Raw genomic sequence first — 8,293 nt, 5'->3', positions numbered from 1 at the left:
TATGATTAATGTAGTTACAGTTCTATCCATGTTTTAATGTTGCAGAGCTCAGTTGTTTTGCAAATAGTTCAAAGTTTAAACTGGCATGTTGAACAACTTTTATCTGGTCATTTTGTGGAAGATCTAACAACTAGAAAATGGCGCAATAAGAATATATTTTCCACTCTGATTGGCTGCTGTTGGCCTACCAATTTTAACTTGAATGTTCATTGCATTTTTCGTAGACGCCTGTATTATTATTTTTATATTATTATATGTATTATTTTTGATGATAAATACAGAAACAAGCATAAAAATCAAAATATCTACAATAGTGATAGTAATATTAATGATAAAATAATAGTCAGTGCAAAGTAGCCTGCAAATTATTTGTTGGGGGCGGTGAGGGACCTGGATGAAGGCTGGGGGGCGCTGGGCTGAAAAAGGTTGAGAAACACTGAATTAGCACCTCCATAAATCTTTCTGATAAACATTACCAAGACACATGAGTACAAACCTTTATCTTGACTTTTTCTCTACCACTTTTTTTCTCTCTCCCTGAAGGATAAGAACCTTTTTGCTGCACTATTTTGCTAACTTGTCTTCCACGGTGATTTGGAGGTTTGGATGCTCTCTGCTCTGTAGCTCATTTTGTACGAATATATTAGCAGCATGTTATCAGTTGCCTCATCCTCCTCAAGTCATAGAAGGCAGCAGAACATTTGTCTGACAGGACAATTCCCATAAGAAATTGAACTATTTCAAATATACAAGGTTACAGTTCATGCTCTAATACTTTTTTATAGGGAGGAAACAAAACCATTTTCATGGGAACTGATGAAGACAAAAAATTTTTTTTTCATAATCAGCAAAAAGGTTAGTCAAAGTTGACCTGGTCTGATCAGAAGTCATATCTCATGTCACACTGGAGTTGACTGGAGTAAGCAGGGGTCAGAACCACAGTCAATGGAAACATGACAAAAAAAGGGGTAACACTTTATTTGAATTGGTGTGAATAAGACTGACATGACACTGTCATGAACATGAATAAGTCTTTATGAATATTTATGACTGTTGTCATAATGCGTCATTTGGTAAATTATGACACTTTTAATACAAATTTGACATTATTGAAAATGTCTTCGTTATGACAAGTTGACATTAACCAAGAAATAATTACTGATTAAACTTTAGCTTTAATAACATAAAGTTGCCTAATTTTTAAAGTGCAATCAGAAATACTTTTATAACAAATTTGGTTAATGTCAAGTTGTCATAACAAAGAAATTTTGAATAAGGGTTTTGTATTAAAAGTGTCATAATTTACCAAATGACGCTTTATGACAACAGTCAAATATTCATGAAGACATTCATGTTGACAGGAGTTATGTCGTGTTTATGATGATGTCATGTCAGTCTAATTCACACCAATTCAAATAAAGTGTTACCGAAAAAGGTTTTCAGACAACAAGTACTTAAAACAAACATGTTAGATTGAGATATTTTGACAGTTTTTAGTTCCAGTTCATCAAAATACCTAATCACCAAGAGAAATAAACTGATGTATGAAGGTTACATACTGTACATACTTACAAGTATGAACTGAAGAGAGACAAGATGGGAGTGTGTGGGTGCAACATGGTGGTACTAAGTGAAAAGAAAAATGAAATGTGACCACTATTAACATTTTTGTAACCAATTAACACATTTCTTGTTAAGTAATTTTGTTCTTTGATATATTATTAAACAACTGTTATGACAAACTGTTATGGAACAAAGATATCCAACTAAAAAAGTCACATAAATGCAATTTAAAATGCCCCAATGTCAAGATAAATAGAAACTAATTATTTCCACTTCCCAGTTATGTACTGCTTTGTGCTACTTTGACATAAAACCCGAATAAAACAGGCAGCCTTATTTTATTTTAGGACTAGGACTGAAATTATGTCTGAAATATGTTGATCAGTTTTTAATACCCAGCAATATGCAGAAAATAATTGCAACACAAGTTAATCTTGAATGAGATGCTACTGTGCCCGTTGCTGTTTTCCAACAGTTTGATCAAAATCAAAAGAACAGTTAATTAGATTTACATTGTTTGTTTGTGACTGTACAGAATGTCCCTTAACTGTTATTGTTGTGGCCAAAGCACGTTTAGCTGATTTGAAAAGAGATCACAGGCCAGATCAAAGCAAAGCCAGTGATGCAACGTCATTTAGAAAGCCAGTCATAACATCTCCACCCTAATCACTGACGTCTTCCTGCACAACCAATGTGTACATCAGCAAAGCTGTGCCAGAGAAACAAAACAGCTAACAGATCATTTTATAGATGGAAACATGCTGCCATTGACCCCAGCACAGATAAACTGACTTGTATATGTCACACATGGACTCATGGTGTTTACATCAGGCTCTGTCCTTAGAGACAGAGACATGAGGAGGGCAGGGCTTCCTGAACGCACCTATACAAACAAACATACGTCTAACTGCACATGTCTTCCATTTTAATCAGCTAATGTTCCCAGGAATGAGCTGGTACTTACATGCATCTACACTTTGATTTGACCGTTGTGTGAGCATGACATTCGTAGTTATTTATGTGGATTGTTGAGACCAATATTTACCTTGCAAGAAGTAATCCAACACCATGAACCTATCCAGATTACAACCAAACATTAAATGTATTTCTTCATGTAACAGATCAACACAAAGTGGAGCATAAATCTGAAGAGAAAATCAAATTATGAAGAAGTCTGAAAAATGTGCCATGCATTTGTTCTCAGCCCTTTTATTTGAGTTCCCCTAAATAAGATATAATACAACTAACTGCCTTCAGAAGTCACCTTATTATAAAACACAGTCCATCTGTTTTATTCAATCTCTGTATAAATACAGTAGCTATGAACAGGTTTGTGTCAGGGTCTGGGGTTCCCATTTTATTTTGTTGGAACGCCGTTGTTCCTCATGGCATCCACCAGATGTCACCAGATGCAGAGCCCCTGGGAAGCTGCTGGGTTCAACCCGTGTACACACCTGCAGCTCGTTTGGAGGTCGTGGACTATGGATATAAGCAGCAGCTCCTCTTCTTCTCATCGCCTGAGTGTTTGCTTACCTCGGTAACTAATCGTTCCAGAGAAAGGCCCTCTGTGATCTGCTCTGCTCTAACTCCTTGTTGTCTTCCTTGTCAGATGTTCCTGCCGTCTCCTCGTTGCTCCCATGTGTTCAGTGTGAGTCTGTTTCCCCGTTGTGGATCACCTACCTCCTGTGTCCTCACTCAACGCTGTCGATGTTACCGGTCAGACGCCACCCCTCGTGCTCAGTGAGCACCGGTCCCTTTCCGGTGGATTCCCCTTCGGAAGCTTCCGGGTCAGGAGACCCAAGCCCGAACCCAACCAGAGAAAGAATACTATCGGACCGCAGTCAAAGCCACTCCTCCAGCCGTTAACAAACCTGTCCGCTCTCCAACGAAACCTAACCACCCAGTGCTCTGCTCAAGTTTCATCACCTTCCTACCAAGTAAGAAAGAACCTGGAAAATTCTCACCTTCACTTTCTAGCCCTGCTTCTCCTGTTGGCAGTAAGACGACCCGGTCATCAGTTCCAGTACTCACTCCCCGATTCCTTCCCTGACTTCAATAAAACTTATCCTTGTACATTTTATCGGTCTCTTCTGGTTGTGTTCTTGCCTGTGGGTTCGAAAACTGAATACCAACATGACAATTTGTTGTGTAGATGTTTAAAGCAGGTTTGGATTTAAAAAATATGCCAAACTAATGACTGATTCCAAACTGAGCCTGCAGGATGGCTTTGACATGACGGACTGGGACATGTTTAAGGGACTGGTTTAGCAGCTATGTGACTTTCTGTGTGTGATTCCAAAAAAACCTGAAAATATTTCCTGAAAATAAAACCCTGGATATCAAAATCATTGAAAAATCTGTTGAACAAAAGGAGAAAAGCATTCCGTGAAGGAAACCTCAATGAGGTACATTTGCTTAGAAGGGAAACTAAGCTTAGTATTAGGTCATAAAATGCCCTTAGAGTAATACAAGTAATAAGATCCTAGAACTGTTCAATAAACAAATCATACGGAAAACTAATACTATTCTTGCTGACGGCTCTCACCCTTTACATGCCGAGTTCCAGTACCTGCCTTCTGTTCTGGCCTCCGCTGTGACTTGTTACTATGAAAAGTAACAGGTACAAGCACTCCTTTGTTCCTGAGCCACATAAAGACAGTCACAAAGTCGGCCTTCTATCATCTCAAGAATATTTTCAGAATTAGAGGATTAATGTCTCAGCAAGTTCTGGAGAAACTAATTCGTGTGTTTATCTTTAGTTCCATTGATTACTGCAACAGCGTCTTCATAGGTCTGCCTAAAAAAAAAAATCAACCCTCCACTGCAGCTGATCCAGAAAGCTGCTGATTGTGTTCTCACTAAAACCAGGAAGACTTGTACATTACCAAGTTCTAAAGTCCCAACACCAGAGAATAGACTAAAATACTGCTGTTAGTTTTAAATCACCACCAAAACACATTAAAGATCTGCTGTTTGGTCAACCTTGCAGATCTCTCAGGTCACTGAGATTAAAAACCTGTTTTTGAAGGGAGTTCTGGCTAATAAGCAGCAACAACTATAAGACAAAAAGTTGCCATTACAAGAAAATTACAAGCTATGAAAATTATGTACATCATTGAATTTACCTAAGTAATTTTGAGGTTAGATTGAAAAACACCAGTCAATTTCACATGTAGGTATTGACTGAAACTTAAAATGAAGGATATTAGGATTCATTTATGAGTGCACCTCTACACTATTTAGCAGTCATTTTTAAGCTACAGCTTCTAAGCTAAATATAAGGAACACTTGTTGAGAATAATGCACCTTTTTTATCCACTTTGTGTTGTTCTCACCTACAATTCCAATAAAATTAATTGAAGATTGTGTCTATAATGTGACAACATTCTGGGTGGTTGAAGGACTATGAATACACATTGTGTGTAACAAACACATGTAGCAGTCATTAAGCTAACTTAAACTGCTCATGCTCATATACTGTAGAAGTAATTGATAGTAGCTGACATTAAAAGTGGTAACTTATGTGATGACTAACATTTAAAGGTGGCTGGAACAAAGCAACAGCGCTGGATAGGGCTCACATAGAGGTTCTTAGCAGAGGTTTTAAAGGACTTCAAAGGCTGTRCTGTGGCTGAATTAAACTGCAAACAAAAGCATCAAATTAACTCAACATGCCAGTTTGCAGGCTAATTTAGACCAATGGCTTGTGGGACGGATGACTTCAGTGTCTATTTTAAACCTTTATAAAGCCATAAAAAACATGGATACAGTTGCTATGTCAACATGCAAGAGGGCCATGTGATGCTTCTTGCTTGACGAGGTCTTCTAAGCTGACTGTGGGTATGAGATGCAGGGTTTCCCACAGAAAACTTGCCAAGACCAGACGGCCGCCATGTTTTTTGCATTAAAAGATGCTACGTTCACAGGAAATGTAAAATATTTCTGTGTAAGTGGACTTCTTATAAATAATATTAGTGACCATCTGCTAGTGTTGTGATCCTTGACGGGGTTTGCAGAAAAGTAAATGAGGTCACCAACATCACATACAAAAAAATAATGTCAATAAATGCACAAAGAAATGATTTACAATCACAGAACTGGAAAGTGTTGTATGAAGAAAAAAATATTGATAAAACTGTTGAGATATTTCTAAAGATATTCAAAGCACTTTGCAATAAAAACTGTCCAACTGTGCTTTTTAAATACAGTCTAAGACACAAAGATAAGCCATGGATTACTAAAGGATTATAAAATGCATGTAAGAAAAATAATAATCTATATAAACAATTTATTAAAACGCTTGAAGCAGAGAAAAACCTATAAAAACTATAAACTACTATGAGAAAATGTAGGAAGGAATATTATTCTAAAATATTAGAAAATAAACAAAACATTAAAGGTATACAGTATGGAAAACGTTATACAGCTTGACAAGAAAGAATTCTTCTGAAACTACTCACCCAGAATATTGTATCCATAATGACAAAACCTTGAATGAAATGGGTGGGATAGTGGATGGATTTAAAGAATATTTTGCAAATATGGGGTCTAAGTTGGAACAAATAAACCTACAGGATGGACACACTCTGGAAAATTGTATAATACGAAATGTATCATCTATGTACCTGAAACCTGAAGACAAAATAGAAATGAAGGAAATAGTTAACCAATGTAACAATAAAAATGACATGGGATTAAATTAACATGTCACTTATTAAGAAGAAAATCGATGATGTTACAGACCCACTGACTTCCATCTGGTTAACACTTTATTTGACAGGATGTGAATATGACTGACATAAACATGACATGACTGTCATGAGCATCAGTAAGTCTTCATGAATATTTATGACTGTGGTCATAAAGTGTCATTCGGTAAATTATGACACTTTTAATACAAAGTTGACATTATTCAAAATGTCTTCGTTATAACTTGACATTAACCAAGAATCATCATATGTCATAAATATAACATACTTGTCATAATAATGTCATTAAATGTTATTACACTATCAAAAGTTTTAACAAAACAGAACTTAATATTTCCCACTACCTGAAATAAAGCAAAACAAGTAGATTTCATTAAGCTTTATTACACTGTCAAATGATTTAATAACAGTCATTAATAATTCCTCTTGCATCAAGTGGAACAAGTAGCACCAGTTATAAAGATGTAATTAATTATCATTACAGGGTCAAGTGCTATATTAACAAAGTCATTAATGTTAAGTCTTACCTGAAGTGAAGTGAAAAACACCGGATTACTTGTATCTACCATCATAGCTGTAGAAAAAGCCCTTTGAACAACAAAAGATAACTTGTTCTTCAAACAGAGGGTTTAACATCTAGTCAGTATATTGTTACTCTGAAATATCGACTGAAAAACTAAAACAGAATTACTTATTCTTTAACTTTGGCTCTTTCAACTCTTACAAATTTCAACTCTCAACATTCTTTGCTTTGATTGTGTCAGCCGTCTCCTTCATTAAAGTCTTCCTGTAATGCTCTGAAAACAGGAGATCTTCTTCTTGTCTTCATTTCCTAGAAGCAGCTCTTTAGATGTGTCTGGAAATGCTCAGTAATTCTATCTGTTCTTGCTAATAGTTGTGGTCAATGATAATCCTGGTGAAAAGATTTTCATGAATTCACACGCGGTGAATCTCTTCTGGACATTCTCATAGTCGGTGATGACTCAATTCATTGTGGTCACTTAAAGAAAGAACAAAAACAAAAAATGTAATGTGATCCTAATTCAGTATTTATCTAAATACCATTCCAGAAATGTCCCTTGCTGCACACTGTCAGAATGGTAGACTGGCAGACAAATGTCTAGTTAACATGACTGGTTGTTATAAAGTGCAATACAATTATTTCTTAACAAAAGTAGCATAATAACTAAAGCTGAACAAAATTATTCTGATCAAATATTTGTTTGGCMGAAGTTCAGACAGACTGCCACTGTTGTTATTCAGATTGCATCATTTAATGTATAGTTTTAGGTACATTAGTGTATATTTTTACTTAATGAGTATTCTAAATTATTTCCAAAAAGGTACTCTGGCTTATGACTTAGGAAGTTTATTAATAAATAAATGGATTAAACACCAGTTTTATGTTTGACAACAATGAGTTGTCTAAAACATAACTTATTAACTCAGCTGGTGGATGTTGATTCCTGCTCCCCCTTCCCCACCTGTCTCTTCACACCCCCTTCACCTGGAGAAAATAGTAACACAAAAACGACTTATCTCATTTTCATGAGGAATATTTCATCTGCTTGGTCAAACAGGGACTTCTTTCTCTGGTGGCTGGTCCTCATTATCATCCTCCACACCGTAGCATGTCTTCATTAGCCACCTTTGTCCCCATAGACATCAGTACTAGACGCCTCATGGATCGCTGAGTCCTACGTAACAGCGTCGCCATCTTCTATGTGGCAGCAGGGCGATCGGAGCTCCTTAAGTCCTGTGCTGTGTGTTTCAACTGTTTTACGAAACAAACTGGATTCTTTCTCATTACCTTCCTCAGGTAAGGATGAAAGATCAGAATTACTTGACTTTGCAGCCAGAAATTCGCTTTTAAACAACCGGAAAATATTTCCTATGCAGCTAAATTGGCCTGAAATAACCGCTGATTGTTAGCATAGCAGCTAATATAACCGCTGATTGTTAGCGTAGCAGCTAATATAACCGCTGATTGTTAGCGTAGCAGCTAATATAACCGCTGATTG

The 8,293-nt window shown here is 36.5% G+C and overlaps 1 protein-coding gene and 1 long non-coding RNA gene across 2 annotated transcripts in view; one reads left to right on the top strand and one right to left on the bottom strand.

Moving 5' to 3' along the window:
- Window positions 1-8,293, bottom strand: part of nt5dc1 (5'-nucleotidase domain containing 1) — a 125,394-nt gene that overhangs the window by 82,983 nt on the left and 34,118 nt on the right. The gene's annotated exons all lie outside the window — the stretch shown is intronic.
- On the top strand, window positions 1,293-3,641 carry LOC103458047 (uncharacterized). The gene is made up of 2 exons (XR_532521.2): window positions 1,293-3,100; window positions 3,173-3,641. It is a non-coding gene; the product is annotated as an uncharacterized LOC103458047 (long non-coding RNA).

The sequence above is a fragment of the Poecilia reticulata genome, linkage group LG21, assembly GCF_000633615.1.
Source record: "Poecilia reticulata strain Guanapo linkage group LG21, Guppy_female_1.0+MT, whole genome shotgun sequence".
NCBI lineage: Eukaryota > Metazoa > Chordata > Actinopteri > Cyprinodontiformes > Poeciliidae > Poecilia > Poecilia reticulata.
Note: the sequence above shows the minus strand (reverse complement) of the source record. Positions and strands in the feature narration are given on the sequence as shown.